General features: G+C 37.6%; 1 long non-coding RNA gene across 1 annotated transcript in view; it reads left to right on the top strand.

Moving 5' to 3' along the window:
• The window catches only part of LOC125613556, an 8,261-nt gene extending 697 nt beyond the window's left edge, over positions 1-7,564 (top strand). The window contains exon 2 of the long non-coding RNA XR_007344106.1: positions 6,851-7,564. This is a non-coding gene — a long non-coding RNA (uncharacterized LOC125613556). The remainder of the gene's footprint in view (positions 1-6,850) is intronic.
• Positions 7,565-17,385: the final 9,821 nt, after the last annotated feature.

The raw sequence follows: 17,385 nt of genomic DNA, 5'->3' as shown, positions 1-17,385 counted from the left end.
GGGGAGTTGGGGGTGTGGCTCAGTGGTAGAGTACTTGCCTAGCATGTGCAGAGACCTAAGTTTGATACCCCAGCACCACCGAAAAGTGGGGGATGAAGTGGAGAAAGTGAAGAGGAAGTAGATGAGGAAGAGAAGCAAGGAGAAAGTTAGGCATCATGGTGGGAGTGTGGAGTCTGGAAGTTGGCAGAAATGACTAAGAGGGTCTTTATTCACTATCTAGTGTGATCTGTAGATCCCACCAGCAAAGCTCTACAATATACCACTGCTGTGAGTGCTTGAGGAGGAAACCAAGCAGAAGAAGCTAGTTTCCACAATTAGGTCCTCAGGAGATAGAGAACTCAGCCAAAGTCAGGAATCAGACCAGGGATGACCAGGAAAACTGTCACTCAGGCAGTTTTGCATAAATCTGAGAGGGCATTGTATTTCCATCCTCCCACCCCCACCCCATGGGTCTCAAGCCAATCTTAGCATTCTCTATGAGGCAGGGTGAGCCTAGCTGAGTTCTGAGTTACAGAAAGATTAGATCAGTCACTCGCTGATTCAGCACTTGCATTGTCTTAGTTCTTTTCCTGAATTGATTTAACACAGTTTCCACAAAACTTGAGTTTATAGTGGTTTGGTTCCCGCCCCCTCTTGGACCAAGTTCTTGGCTTTATATCTAAATCCTCAGTGGTTGGCCTCCTGCCCTGTATTGGGTTGGGTGAGGTAGGGTCACCCTGGCAATGGGAAGAGGTGCCAGGAAGACCCACTGCCTTCATGTTGAAGACTTTAGGGAGCAGCTTTGTTTTATGGTCACCCAGTCAAACTGGTTTAGTTAGTGAGGATAGGATCTGAATTCTTATCTCTCCCAACCCTGAGGAATTTATAGCCAGAGGCCCAATGCTTCCAGGAGGACACCAAGGGATGAGGACATGTCATGAACATGAAGAAATGTTTGGATAATTCATCAGAAGCCATGCATAGATGCACTGTACAGATGCACTGCTGGGAACATATATAATTCTCTTTCTTTTAATTCAAGTCTAACAATTCCACCCTTCTTACCTGAGGCCGGCTCATGCTGAAACATAAAATAATCTTGCAGCCACACTGCTGGGCAGAGGCCTCTCATTGCTGACCTGACCATGGGCAGCACCTAGCCTAAGACACCACTTGGCACCCCCTCCATATGGGCTAAGAAATCCCTTTTGCTAGAGGTCCAGACAGATTCTACATCCTAGGGTTATTTAGGGAAAAGGGCATATTTACTCTTCTGGTTCCACATTATCACATCCAAAATCTTATTCTTCTACTCTTTCTTGTGGCTATTGTTGGCCAAAGTTATTGGTAGCCCCCACCTCCCTCTACCTCACTAGCCTTTCCTGTGGCTGCACCCTGAATGTGATCATAAACCCAGAACTATTTCAACTCTGCCAACTTGAAAACTCTAATATTTCACTAAAACCATCACCAGTTCATTTGCCAGTTCTCGCTTTTAAAGAAAACAAAAACAACTGTTCTTTGACCTCATTGGGAGTGCTAATCTATAGGTCCTTCTATTTGATCCTAATCCATCTCCCATCTGCCTTCATTGTCTCAACTACTTAGACCCTATGTGCCATCCACTAAGCTCCATTTTACTACATTTATTGGTCCATTCAAAGACGGAAACAGCTGAGAATATGCAAGTTTATCTACAAATGAAACACTAAAAACGATTGACTATGTTCTTTATTAAAAATAGTAATAAATCGGGGTGGTGGTGCATACCCGTAATCCCAGTGACTCAGGAGGCTGAGGCTAAAGGATCTCAAGTTCAAGGCCAACCTCAGCAACTTAGCCAAGTCCTAAGCAATTTAGCAAGGTCCAAAGCAACTTAGTGAGACCCTGTCTTAAAATAAAATATAAAAAAGGATAGCTCAGTGGTAAAAGCACTCCTGAGTTCAATCCCCAGTTACCAAAATATAAATAAATAAATACTAATAAAATAACATTATTACTAATGTTGACATTATCTAGATAATCTTAAGACTTTATACCAGGCTCTGGTAATATTTAATAATAATAAATCTGAACAAAACCCCATGAGATGCCTATAGGTAAATTCAGCTTCAATTGGCTACAGCCAAAATCACCTCTCATTTAAATTTTGAGCAGTATTGGGCCAGTGGAATTTAGAAGTTCCTATCCAGGAACAATTAAAAACTTCAATATCCAACAAATATTTCTCCTTTCAACAATGTCCTCATGCCTTGTCTTTTTGAAAAATCATCATAGTGTCTTCCAAGATTGTCTCCTTTTCAATTTAACTATGCAGTCACCCTTTATCACTTTTCTTCTTTTATCATAATGTAGAAACACATATTAATGTCAAACTATAAAAAAGTCCCTTATATCCAATATTCTCACCAAAATGTACCTTCAAATACTAACCTTCCAATCAACTCTGCAGGAATCTTTGGCCATGAATACCTAGCCTTGCTCTTCAGATGGTAGTTACCGTTTCCTCTTCCTTCCCCACCGTGAGCCATGGTTCAGAGTTGAGATCCAGAATCTTGCAAGAAGATAACTATCAGGATTTGTATTCAGCAAGAGTTAAGAAAATGGTTGCTAAGAGACTGTAAAAAGGAATAGGAATGTAGGGCAAAAAATTTCCAGAGATGGGGAAATGATGAGTCCCGAAGGGGATCAATAATAGAAGACAAAAATCTGAGCCTAATGCAGTATATTCAGCCCAGTTTCAGGCTAGGGATTGAGGGGTCACAGAAAGCAACTACTCAAAGGGGTACAGAGTGAGGGAGCACTGGGTAGAAGAGGTACACTGAGGCACAGGGAGAATGGGTGCCTTGGGCCCAGCCTCAGGAAATGGGGCTGCCTTTGTCAAGGTGTGAAGCAGGCCTCACTATTGGGTGGGGTCAAGGCTTTTCACTCTTACATACATATCACCTGGGATGTTAGCAATCTGGGCACTAGAAAGCTTGAGGGGGATTTGCTACTCCCTGTTGATGCTACCTCCACCTGCAGCCTTAAAAGCAGGTCCAACTAATTTGAGGATCTGAAACTATTGATCTGCCAGTCTCTCCTTGAAAGGGGTGGCATTCCTCAGGACAGGAGTAATGGTACATTGGGGTAAAGGCTAGGAGTACTTGATTCATTCATCAGTCATTTACTGAAAACCTTTGTGCTAAATGCAGAGGTGGGTGCTGAGGAAACAAAGATATATATGAGCAGGATAAAAATATTAACATATGCATATTAACAGCCTTCTCCTCCCCTTATATCAATACTCTCAGACTTTTCAAGGAGGCTTATCTGTGTACTCTGGAGCTCTGTTGTGATGATCAATAAAATGAGTGAAAAAGAATTTTGAAAGAAGTCAACAGAGACCATATAATAAAGAACTGACCAGAGTTGAGAAGACAGTGGGGACCAGAGATCTGGAGGAGATAGGAAGATGAGGAAAGGAGAGAAGATAAAGAGAAAAATTGAATGAGGCCAGAGTAGGGTGACAGAATATTGGAACAGGTGGGTTAACAAATGGACTTTGCAGACAGATCAGTGGGAAAGGCTATAACAGTACTAACTGTGTGTGTGTGTGTGTGTGTGTGTGTGTGTGTGTACATTGTCGTCCTGCCGGTCCTCTCCTGGAGACTTTGTGAACTTCTCTGCAGTGGATTATGCATTATTTTTGGAAACAATGACAAAACTGACCACAAGGTGGCCCATCATTTGGGGGATTACAAAGTAAGACATGATCCCTATGCTCCAGGTGCCCCAAATCACATAGGGCAAACAGACATTTAACATTAAATAAAAACATAAAATATTGCAATTGCTACGTCAGATGTCTGTTTAGGAGGTGGCAAATGAAGGAGAGGTCACTGAATTTACATCTAATTCATAGAACAGTCAGTGTTCTCTCCTCAGTGAGACTAGTTTACAATGGGGGTTTTCTGGCTCCCAAACTAATTACCAACAGCAATGTATACCTCAGCCCTACAGAGGAAGAGACAGAAAATCTAAATTCCCTCCTTGAACTGATCAAAATTTTCCCACCTCTAATTCCAATGTGGGTGTTAGGCAGCAGCCCACCTGGCTATTCCAGCCTCCTTTTCCTTTTTGACTGAGTTTCCCACGCAGGGCTTATCTGCTTTTCTACCCCAACATCACCCAAACAAAGGAAAATGTGTGTAGACTGAGGGTGTCAGTATAAGAGAACTCTGTACCAAATCATGTAGGCATGGAAAGGGAAACGGTGAATGCTAAATGAAGCCTGAAATTATATAAGTGAAACACAAAGTCGGCCCCAGAGCGTCTGCAAGATTATAGCTGAGGTTTGCATTGAGATTGCTACCCCCAGGCAAAGGGAGGACCTAGAGTTTCCAAGCAAGGCTGAAGCAATCACTTTGCTGGTCTGTGCCAGCCAAGTGACTCACTCCCAAACCTGTTTAATATGAAACAGCATTAGGAGACTGGATATAGCCTCAGGGAGATCAGCTGCTAACCAGCTCAGATTATAGCTGCAATCCCTCAAATGCAGCCACTTACAACAATTCTCCACATGTCTTCGGAAGCACACAGCACAGTGTACAGGAAAGGGACTGTCCTTGAAGTTTAAAGACCAAAGTCCTGGTTCCCAGGCTACAGTACTTTGTCGTGTGACTTGGGCCAGCTTCCTCTACAAAATGAGGCTGACATCCTGTCCATCAAATGGGACAGCACCTTTCCTGCCTACCTTCTGGGTAGCTTTGAGGATCAAGTGAGAAATATGAGAATTGAGAGAGGAAAATGGTCAAGAGCTATATGCCAGGTATTATATGACACACAGGTGTCATAAATCTCCTTGTGGACTCTCATTGGTACTAGAGGGAATTTCTTTAAATAGCAGGAATGAGAAATCAGCACAACAAGGCTTTTGTTTCATACTTAAATATCAACAACATTAAAGCACCAATTTAGCTGTTTACTGTGGACTTTTGTCATCCCAGGCAGTAGGTTGGAATGTTTTAAAAGGAAGATTAGAGCTCCCTCTTCAGTGTTATCTGGGGCTATCAATGAGACCATTTCTGTTATTTTCCAGTAAGTACTATAAAGGGCTCCCTGTTTGAGAAGTATATACAACTATTTCTCCCATCTGCAATTACATGGGCAAAAAAATGAACAAAGATCTTTTCTTTTCTTTTCTGTTTTCTTTCTTTCTTTCTTTTTCTTCTTTTAGATACTGGCCTCAAGTACAAAATTTAGTGAAACACACACACACACACACCCCTCCAAGACCAAGATAAGTAACATTTTAATGCAATATTTAAAAAAAAAATAATGCCAAAAAACTCATGATGAGCAAAATATCAAAATTTTAAATAAAAATTAGTGACAGTGCCATACTAAGACACACTGATGCCCGGGGCAAAGGGGAAAATCAATAATATTGATCCTGTCTTTATTTAAAACATTGGTGTCCTGTTCATTGTGGATTTTTGCATTAATTTTGATATATCCAAAGTAGCGATTTTAATCCTTCTTAATGGCAAGGGAAATTATTGCTTTCCTTAGTAGCATTAGCCTCTTGGATTTGGTTAAGTGCTTTCCATGCGATGTGGGAGACAAGCATGGCTCCCCACAGTCAAAGGCCAACTTTGCTTCCTCTGCAGTGTCTCCTTCGAGTGGGTGCATATTCAATGAAGGTCACCTTCTTGGCTTCCAAATGAAAACTCTTGAGTCCCACAGCTTTTCTGTTCACTATTAAATAAGGGAAAAGTCTCACAGTCGTTTTAAAGCAGTCTCAGTTCAGCAATTAGAAGGCAAAATCCTTTCGAAATCATCCAACTTTGCAACTTCACTTAGTGATGATTCTCCCCTGAGCCAGCTCAGGCCTGGAAGCCTCAAGTAGGAAATGGAGGTAAAGCCTCCTGCTCTCTGTTCTCCCCCACTGTCCTCCTCTTCAACTCACTACCCACTATTTTGTTCTCTACCAAAATGGAAGATGGTTGGCAGGGCGGAAGGGAAGGGGACAGACCATTTCTTACCCGGCCTGGTAGCTTCACTTTCCCTGGCCAGGAGGATAGCTAACAGGGTCACTTCTCTGTGGACATATCCATTGGCTTATCAGAGCTTCCCTACAGGAACTCTCCCCTCAGATGCTTGTCCCATCTGAGTGGTGAGTATGTATCTGCTTATCATATAATTAACTATACTTTTCTACATGCTATATATATTCTAAAAGTTCCTAATTAAAAAAAATTGTGAGAAAATAAAGTGGAAGAATCTCAACTCCACACAAAAACAACCTTTGTCCCCTCCTCTCTCTCTCTTTACTACCAACCATTTCTCCTCTCCTGGCCTTAGTTTTTATCTCCTCCCTATACCTATAAAGATAAATGTTTGTCTAGATTGAGATATACTTCCTTGCCCAGTCACATGCTGGTTTATTTCTTACACCTTCTGAATAAGCAGAGCAGTCCTCTTCTGGTTTCTAATTTCTTTGAGAATAAATGTCCCTGGCCAGAGTCCAGTCCACTCCCAGGCCCCTGGGACTTTGTCAAGGGAACTGGAACATCTCTGCCCTTGACCTCTAGGGTAGAAATCCCACAATAAGCAAAGCACTATGAAGCCAGCAGCATTGCTAAAGGCAGAAAACACAGCTCTTTCTCACCACCAAGAGTTCCACTGTTCTGCCTGTTTCCAGGCATGGAAATGAAGGGAGAAGAATGTTACAGAAGCTCAATAGTTGTCCCCATTTGAATAAAATAATCGCCTTCATTGTTTAGCTTCATAGTACCAATAATATATTGCTTATATACTTGAATGTTTCTCTTTCACAGCAAAGTCTTCAATTTCAGCATTAAATGTGGGTTTCCATTTTGCCTTCTAGGATCTATGGAAGTTGGAACTAGAAAACAAATGTTCTCACCTTCCAAATGATCTGCCTGGATTCAGAGTGTTTGAAACAAACACTTTTCTGACATGACAAGCTTCAGGATCTTAAGGAGGAGAGGACAACTAGCAAGGAATGGATCTTGCAAATAAACCAACAAACACAGAGGGAAATGGGTGCAGAGTCCAAGCCCTCTGTAACTAGGGCAGGTTTTCATGGAAATCACTGGGCCTGGGAAGGCAAAGCATTAAGGGGGGAAGGAAGAGAAGCACAGAGGGCACAGGAGGAGACATCAAGGTCTGTACCCACCCCTGCCCCTCAACCCCCAGTCCCCTAAAGCCTGCCCCTGGGATAATGGTAGTGGGTGAAACTAATCAAAAATTAAAACATGGAACAAATGCAGGATCTCAGAGAACAGAAATGAGATTCTATTAAGCCAAGAACTCAGATGAAAAAATAAAATTGCATCTTTATTTTTACTAACCTGGTAACTGAAAAAATCTAGCATTTCCTCCATTTATTAATGTGGGCAATAAACCACAGCCATGTGAGTAGTATTGATGACTGTCACCAATAGAATTCACACTTGCAGTGAATTTTATGGTGTTGCAAATGTCTTGAAATATTTTTGTTCATTACTTTGAAATTATGGTAGTAATTAAATATATCACTAGATCTTGATTAATCTGTTAATAAAGAAACATAAATACACTACACATTTGTTTTAATATTTTGATAACTATTTCAATAATTGGTTTCCTTTGTGATCCAATGCATTTTAGAAAATAGATTTTAGAACATTACTTTAAAAAGGGATCCACAGACTTCACCAGATTGTCAAAGAGGTGTGTGGGAGGTGAGGTTATGTGTCTGTAATCCCAGCAGCCTAGGAGGCTGAAGCAGGAGGATCATGAATTCAAACCTAGCCTCAGCAAATTAGCGAGGCCCTCAGAAATTTAGTGAAACCTTGTCTCTAAATGAAATACAAAAAAGGGCTGGAGATGTGTCTCGGTAGTTAAGTGCCCCTGGGTTCAATCCCTGGTACCAAAAAAAAAAAAAAAAAAAAAAAAACCTCTGTTAGGAAATTGTAGATTGGTTGGGAGTGTAGGGGTGCAGCAGAGTCTCATCAACCCAAATCCCAAAATATCATAAAAGAGATTTAGAGAAAGAGGCAAAAATATAACTTTAGGTATGCCTAGAGACTATGCAATCACTAGGTAATGAAGTGAGTTAAATTCCAGCTGAAAAGATTGAAGATTTTCTAACTGTATAAGAAGAGACCTAGTTTGTCAAAGGATTCAGAAGGAATAATTCTGGAAGGTGAACCTGGATCCAGTATTCAATCCCTTAACCTCTAGCAGATTATCTACATCTGTAAATATATAGTACTTTGACAACTTCTCCAAGTAATTGATGTTAATTCAGATGCGTATGTGTCCTTTCAACCCATGGAAGGAACTCAGAAATAAAAATAATAGAAACCTTTAGCTGGGTGTGGTGGTACATGCCTATAATCCCAAAGACTCAGGAAGCTGAGGCAGAAGGATCCCACATTTGAGGCCAGACTGGGCAACTTAGAGAGACCTTGTCTGGAAATTTTTTTTTTAAAAGTAAAGAGATCCTGAGTTCAATCCCCAGTACCAATAAAAAAAAAAGAAAGAAAGTTTTGTAACCAACTTTTTAAATTATTAAATTAACTAACAATCCAAATTATTAAATTAACTAACAATCTTCATTCCTTCTGTAAAACCTATCAACTGGCCCCAGTAAGTACAATGACTGAGTACTTACAGTCACTGGACTTCTCTAGTACATGGGCACTTTTCAAAACTCAATAATTAAAAACAAAACTCCCCCAATATTAACACCTACTAGGTAGCTATCCCTCTGATCATACCAGACACGACTTAAGACAGTGTTATATGAGCAGAGGGATCCAAATAGATCAATGGAACAGAATAAAGAACCCAGAAATAGAGCCATACAAATGTGCCCAACTGGTTTTTTAAAATAGAGTTGATTTTTTTTTAGATTTTGATTTATAGAAAAATTAAGGGGTAGGGGATGTAGCTCAGTGGAAGAATGTTTGTGTGGCATGTGTGAGGACCTAGGTTTCATACCCATCACTATTTAAAAAAAAAAAAGAAGAAGAAGAAGAAGAAAAAAAAATTAAACAGATACTAGAGTTCCCACATACTTTGCACCCAGTTTATTATCAACATCTTACATTAATATCGTACATTTGTTATAATTAAAGAACTAATACTGAAATATAATTATTAACTAATGTACATAGTATATTTCTTCAGTTGTTCTGTCTCTTTAGGCTGGTGTTGGTTCCTTACTTAGAATTTCCTTGGTTTGGAGGCGTTTTTGAGTTTATTTGTCTTTGTTTTGTTTTTATTTACCTTGACAACTTTCAGGAGTATCAATCATAATTTTGTAGGATTCCCCATTACACACATTTATTTGTCTATTGTTTTTCTCATGAGGAGACCTGGGTTATGGGTTATTGGGAGGAAGATGACAGCTGAAAGGTACCATTTTTTTTTAAGAGAGAGTGTGTGTGAGAGAGAGAGAGGGGGAGAGAGAGAGAGAGAATTTTTAATATTTATTTTTTAGTTTTTGGCGGACACAACATCTTTGTTTATATGGGGTGCTGAGGATCGAACCCAGGCCGCACGCATGCCAGGCAAGCGCACTACCGCTTGAGCCACATTCCCAGCCCCAGTAAGGTACCATTTTTATCTCATCAAATCAAGAGTGCATACTATCAACATAATTTCTGACTGTAGGTGTTAACTCTGATCACCAGGCAGAGGTAGTGTTTGTCATTTCTCGACATTGAAAAGCTGCTTCTCTGCCCTTTCCAGACTTTTCTCTTTGGAAGAAAGTCAGTATGGGCAGCCCACACCTATGGATGGGGAGTTATCTCCCTCATTAAAGGAGAGGTATCTGTGTAAATTATTTGTAATTCTTCTTCATGACAGATTTATCTATCTTCTGTCATATACTCATATAGTTAGTATTCAATTCTTTCTTTTTTCTTTTCTTTTTTTCTGGACAGGGTCTCACCATTTTTCCCAATTGGCCTTTAACTCCTGGGCTCAAGCAATCCTATTGCTCCATCTTCCAGATAGCTGGAACTATAGGTGTGCACCACCATACCTGTAAATTCAATCTTTTTGTCTCATCATGGATTCATTGGTATTGAGCAAAATGCCAAAAAACAGAAAACAAAATTTAAAAAAAATTTAAGCTTAGAGTAGACAATAGAAGAAATTAGTTCTGGTCACCTATAGCGCTACAAGGTAACAATTGTTTACAACAATCTATGATACATTTCAAAATAAGAAGAGTACAAAAGTTCTCCATGTGTAGAAATAATAATTGTTTGAAGATGAAAGCGCTTATATCCATGATATGGTCATTGCACATTGTAAACATTTATTGAATTCTCATACTGTACCCCTTAAAGATGTACAAATATTATGTCAATCAATCAACAAATAAAATTTGGGGGCCAAAGGAGTAACTCAGGGGCAGAGTGCTTGCCTCACGTGCATGGGGCCCTGAGTTCTCCAGCAATGAAAAAAAAAAAAAATCCATCTACATGCATGCTGCTTTCCAGTGGGTTAAAGTTTTTGCTCCATTTTAACATATTCCAAACTGGACATTGTAGAGAACATACCATGAGAATGGTTTATACTACAAAGATATCTTGTGATTCTAATGAACAGATTCACTCTGAAAGAAAAGGTATGTATGGCAAATGAACATACATTTATATGTCCTAACCCTTTTAAAAATGTTAAACTATGTATGAAGTATTATTTATGATTCTCCACTTTAGCTGAGTTTTTCTGTAAGACAAACTTAAGCAGATACTGAGCAAGAGTGAAGAAGTGACTCAAACCTTAAATTCAATACTTTTTATGTTGAGTTCAAAAATAAGTTATTTTTTAATCCTCTTGGCAATTTGGGTAGGTTTTCTTCGACAGATGGGATATTTGAAATGTTGGATTCAGACTTGTGATTTTAACTTCAAATGTTTAAATGAACTTAATTGATGATAAATTGGCGATTTAAATTTGAGATGTGTAAAATCTGAGATGGATTGATTATGTTTATAGACTGCATTTGAATTTTTCAGAGATTTTGAGGTACTAAATCTATAACTTTTGAGTTGTTAGGTTTGTAAATGGAGTTTATGCACTTAGGAATATAGGTTTATTAGATTTGTAAGCTTGCTTGTGGAATATTTGAAGTGCTTTTGAGGATAAGAAACATTACATTTGTAGTGACAGTTTGAAGAGTTTCATCAAATTAATATATAAATGTTTATAGAATTTATCATATTGACAAGCTAATTTTAAATTTGACTACTCTATAGATACCATTACAAGATTTAAATTTAAGCTTAATTTATACATTTGATACATTTCAAAATAAGAAGAGTACAAAAGTTCTCCATTTTATTAGCTTAAAAGCCTAATAAAAGTAGACAGCTTAAATAAATTTGACATTAATTAAACAAAAATAATTCTAAATGTTTTTGTTTAATTTAAATAAAACATTTTTTTAAATGATTAAATAATGGTAGGTCAAATTCTCTCAATCCAGGTTTTCACACATACAAAAATCTTGACTTTCAAAGACAATCTAGCACTTTAAATAGAGAGTTGCTGTATAATTACTGTTAGATATATATAACCAGTAGGAATGAAAACGTATATCCATACAAAGAAAGGACATGAATCTTCAGAGCAGGCTTATTTGTAATAGTCCCAAACTGGAAGAAACCTAAATGTTCATTAGCAGGAGAATGTATACACAAATTTCAGTATAACCACCCAGTAGAATGTTATTTTGGTGCTGGGCCACAAAGAGAGATGGTAATGACCTGAACTGAAACTGCAATAATAGAGCCAGAGAAGAGAGAACACATTTGAGAGACAATTTTAAAGAAAAGTCAGCAAAACTTTGAGATTTATTGCATAATAGAGACGAGGGAACAGGAAGAATTTCTGGCTTAAATACTGAATGGAAAACAGTATGAAGGTTCCTCAAAAAACTAAAAATAGAACTACCATATGATCCAGTAATCCCACTACTGGGTATGTATCCAAAGGAAATGAAATCAGTATGTTGGAGAGACATCTTTGCTCCCATGTGGATCACAGTACTATTCACAATAGTGGAGAAACTATTTGTTAGGAACAAATCTAAGCGTCCATCAACTGATAAGTGGATAGAGAAAATATAATATGTGAAATGTACATGCACATACACACACACAGTGGAACACCATTCAGTCATAAAAAGGGTGAAATCCTGTCATTTGTGACAACATGGATAGAATCAAAAGACATTATGTTAAATAAAATAAGCCAGACATGGAAAGACGAATCCCACATAATCTCACTCAGTATGTGGAATCTAAAAAAGTTAATATCCTGTATCAGAAGTCTAATAATGGTTACCAGAGGCTGGGAAGAGTGGGGGCAAGGGAGATGGGGAAAAGTTTGTCAATGGGTGATAAGTTACAGTTAGATAGGAGAAATAAAATAGGATGACTATAAATAATGGTAAAATACTGTGTATTTCAAAGAAATTGGAAGAAGCTGGGTGTGGTAGTGCATGCCTGTAATCCCAGTTACTCAGAAGGCCGAGGCAGGAGGATTGCAAGTTCAAGGACAGCCTCAGCAACTTAGTGAGGCCCTAAGCAGCTTAGTAAGGCCCTGTCTCAAAATAAAAACTAAAAAAGACTAGGGACGTGACTCAGTGGTTCAGTGCCCCTGGGTTTAATAACCTAGCACCAAAAGAAAGAAAGAAAGAAATCAAAGAAGAGGTAAGGAAAATTTTAAACATATTTACCACAAAGAAATAATAAAACCAGTTATGGTGGCAGGAATCTGTAATCAGAAGCTGAGCAGGAAGATTATAAATTCAAGGCCAGCCTTGGCAACTTAGAAAAACCCTGACTCAAAAATTTAAAAAGGTTGGGGATATAGCTCAGTGGTAGAGTGCCTCTGGATTCAATGCCCAACACTGAAAAAAAAATGATAAATGTTTGAGGAGTTAGATGTACTTACCATGATTTGAACATTATAAAATGTATACATATATCAAAACATCACATGGTATTCCAAAAATATGTACAATTTTTATGTGTCAATAAAAAAATAATGAAAAATGAGAATTTCTGGCTTAAGTGTCATGGTAAATATTGGGAACTTCACCTAAGATGAGAAAAGAACATTGAAAGAGAAGCAGGTTTGGGAGTTAGGAGAAGAAGATGATATACTAAATTCTAGACATGTTATTGAATTGTAATACAATTCCATTGTGGTCTGAGAGTATATTTAGCACAACTTGAATTCTTTTAAATTTAAGATTTGTTTCATATCATCAAATCTGATCTATCTGGGTAAATGTTCCATGGGCACCTGAAAAGTATGTAGATTCTTTTATTAAATGGAGCATCCTACAAGCATCAATTAGGTGAAGTTATTTGATAGTGTTAATCAAATATTCCATATTTTTCCATATTTTCCATCTACTGTTACTAGAAGCATGGTATTGAAATCTATAGCTATAATCATGGATTTATTTCTTCTTCATCCTATTTTTGTTACATGTATTTTAAAACTCTATTGTTAAGGGCATATACATTTAAGATTGTATCTTCTTGGTTAACAGACACCTTTATCATTATGACATAGGCTTCTTTACATTTTTTAATTTTATTTATTTATTTTTATATGGTGCTGAGGATCCAACCCAGGCCTTGGCACATGCTAGGCAAGCGCTCTACCACTGAACCACAATCCCAGTCCAGCTTCATTACATTTGATAATATTCTTTACTATAAAATCTACTTTAGTTTGGACAACATCTTTTTTTAGAATAGTAAATCTCTTTCTATCCTTTTACTTTTAACCTAACTTTGTCTATGAATTTAAAGTACATTTCTTTTTCTTTTTTAGTTGTAGATGGACACAATACCTTTATTTATTTATTTATTTATTTATTTATTTATTTATTTATTTTTATAAGGTGTTGAGGATCAAATCCAGTGCTTCACGCATGCTAGGCAAGCACTCTATCACTGAGCCCCTTAAAGTGAATTTCTTGTTAGCAGCATATTGTTGTGTTTTAGATTTTTTTTACCTAATCTTTGTTGTTGAATCATATAGTTTTAGTCCATTTATATTTAATATGATCATTTATGTGTTTTATTTTAAGTCTATCATCTGCTGGTCTGGAAACTATACTTGTTTTATATCTCTCTGATACTCTTTTCATTTTCTGAAAGTGTATTGAGCTTCTTAAATCTCTAAGTACAATCAGCCCTCCATATCTGCAATTTCTGCATCTGTGGATTCAACCAGATGCAGATTAAAAATATTCAGAAAAAGAGTTGCATCTACACTGATATATACAGATTTTTTTTCTTGTCATTATTCCCTAAGCAATGCAGTAAGACAACTTTTGCATAGTATGTATATTTTATTAGTATTATAAATAATGTAGACATTAAAGTATACAAAAAGATGTTTGAAGGTAATATGAAATACTACCCCAATTTTACATAAGATACTTGAGCATCTGTGGATCTTGATACGGAGAAGGGTGGGATTGTTGAAAAAATCTTTGGCAGATAGCAAGGAATGACTGCATATGGTTTCACAAAATTTGGAAACCTTCAGCTGTTATTTATTCAAATATGTCTTGATCCCACACCTCTACATTTATTCATATATTAGGTGACTTCTAGTTGTCCTACATCTCACTTATATTCTTTTTCTTTTTTATCTCTTTTTTCTCTGAATGTGTGATTTTTAGATAATTTCTATTGATGTAGCTTAAAGTTCACTAATCTTTTCTTTAGCAATGTCTAGTTTGCCATTAATTCAATTTCATTTTATTTTTTATTCTTGCTTATTGTGATGCTGGGGATTGAACCCAGGGGCTTATGCAAGATACTCAACTATTGAGCTACATCCTCAGGATCTTAATGTATTTTTCATCTTAGATATTATAGACTTCATCTGTAGAAGTATGATTTAGGTCTTTTGTTATATATTTTCTGTCTCTTGGGAACTTTTTTAATATTTTGGGATATAGATATATGTCTTCATATCCTTGTCTACTAATTGTAATATTCATGACAATTCTGGGTTTGTTTCTGACAGGTTGATTTTTCTCTTCCTTATGGGTTGTACTTTCCTAAGTCTAATCAAAACTCTAGTTCTATCAGCTTATGGGAAAATACAGGGGTAGAGCCCATGTTAAACAACAATATAGGTCGGTAATCAGCAAAATGCAAAATATGGGAAACTCCACAGGACAAAGTATCCATTTCTTTTACATATGAAACAAAAGGAAATAAAACAAAGGTTTAAGAGACTTAAAGAAAATGCAATGTAAGGACCTTTTGAGTTGAAATGAATTCTATAAAACATGGGAAAATTTGAACACTGCCTAGACCTTAAGAAATTATTTATCTTAAAAGATTTTTAATGATGTCCTTGCTTTTTAAAAGAGACTTCATCATTTAAAGATGCATATGAAAATATTTATGCGTGAAATAACATGCTAGTTGTGATTTGTTTCAAAATAATCCAGGGAAGAAAGGTAGTGAGGATACAGATGGAACAAACTGTCCATGGGATGATAATTGTTGAAGCAGAGTAATAGGTGCATAGTAATTCATTATAAATTATTATTTTCACTTTTGCAGTTGATATTAAATATTTTTCATGAATATTTGATAGTTTTTTCCATTTTAAATTAAAAATATTCAGATGTTCTTTTTGCTGAGAAAATGGACCCTACTATCTCTCTCCCTGCCCCAATACAATTAATTGTGCTCAGGACTATTCTCCCTCCATCATAATAAATTAAACACTTATTTATTTTCAATCTCCCTTACTTGGCCATAAGCCCCTTGAGAGCAAAGATGTTGTCTCATTTGTTTCATATTCTTTGTATTCTTACAACGGACTACAGAGCCTGGGTGCTCAATAAATGGTGATAAATTGGCAACCCTCTAGTCCCAAATCACCAAGGCACTCATGAAGAGGCTGACTCCACTGTACTGAATCAAATTTCAAGGCAGGATTTGTGTCCTTTGTACATTCAAGTTATATTGTGTATAAATGCATGGCAAAGGAGCCAAAGGAGTCCTAATGTAAAAACTCGGGCAATAAAACTGTCAAGACAAACCAAGAATCCAGGTTGGCAGGGTCAGCAGTATTGGAATTGTTTTATGGTTCACTGTGTACCGTGTACCTCCCCTTCTTACCCACATGAAATCAACCTTGACCTTTGCGAAGTCTTTCTGTCCTGCCCTACCTTTCTCACAGGATTGCTTTAAGTCTCAAGTAAGATATCATAAGCATGTGAAAGGGCTTTTAAAGTGGAAAAGCAGTATAAAGTTGAAAATATAATTTGTTTTTCTTTCCAAGGCATCTTACAGACAACATCACTTTAGCTACTGGGAAAATTGACTTTGGGTGCAATTTTTCAGCAGGTAAAGCCTGTTCTAGGCGATTTTATATACATTTTCCTTTCCTGGCAATCAACACACACACACACACACACACACATATATAAACACACACACTACACCTTGTGTGTGCCTGGTGCTGTTTTGGGTGCAGGAGACAGAGAGTGAGGACAATAGCAGGATATCTGGGACCTATCCTCACAGCCCATCTAATTCTTGGCTACTTTTAAGTCTTTACATACCTCCCAATCCTTCCCCTAGGATTATCTCCATCCTTATCATGCTATTCAGTCTCCTGATTGACATACTGTTATTTGTATGCTTATATACTTATTATATTTTTAATTAAGAACTTCACAAAAACACACTTGATTCGGGGTTCCTAATTCTGGGGAAATTTCTATTTTACAAATGTATTGTGGAAAAGGGCACGACTGTGGGCCAGTCAGCTTTCAGTTTTTGAGGCAGTTACTAAGTGGGCAATTTTGCAAAGCCCTCGCAGGTTGAATCCTCCTGGTTATTGATGAGGTGTTTTTTTTGTTGTTGTTGTTTTGTTTTTTTTATTAGAAGCCAGACCACCTTATGTGGTGTGAAAATTGGAAAGTGGTTATGAGTGTCAGAATATTTAGCTGTGCATTTGGTTTTATATAGCTTTCTGTATTGGGGTTACATTTAACAACAATTATTTTTAAATTTCTTTCAAAATTCATATAACTTCTTGGACTGAGCCAAATGTGGCGCAGGTGTTGGCTAATGCGAGGTCAGGATAGTCTGGTCAGCGGTGAGGGCCGCCCTCAAAGGGGCCTAGTGGCCTCTGAGAGGGAAAAACAACTAAAGACTATAACAACAACCAGAATAAAAATGACGATGACAATAGTAATAGTAACACATTCGAGCAAGAGCCTCGTACCGGTCAAATAACAGTAACGCTTTAGACTCACTTCTCAGGCCGCCATACAAGGGGGTGCGTGGGCTGCAGCCGCGGCGGCCCTCGCAGCTCCCTTTCTGCCCCCACCAG

Source organism: Marmota marmota, unplaced genomic scaffold, assembly GCF_001458135.2.
Source record: "Marmota marmota marmota unplaced genomic scaffold, marMar, whole genome shotgun sequence".
NCBI lineage: Eukaryota > Metazoa > Chordata > Mammalia > Rodentia > Sciuridae > Marmota > Marmota marmota.
Note: the sequence above shows the minus strand (reverse complement) of the source record. Positions and strands in the feature narration are given on the sequence as shown.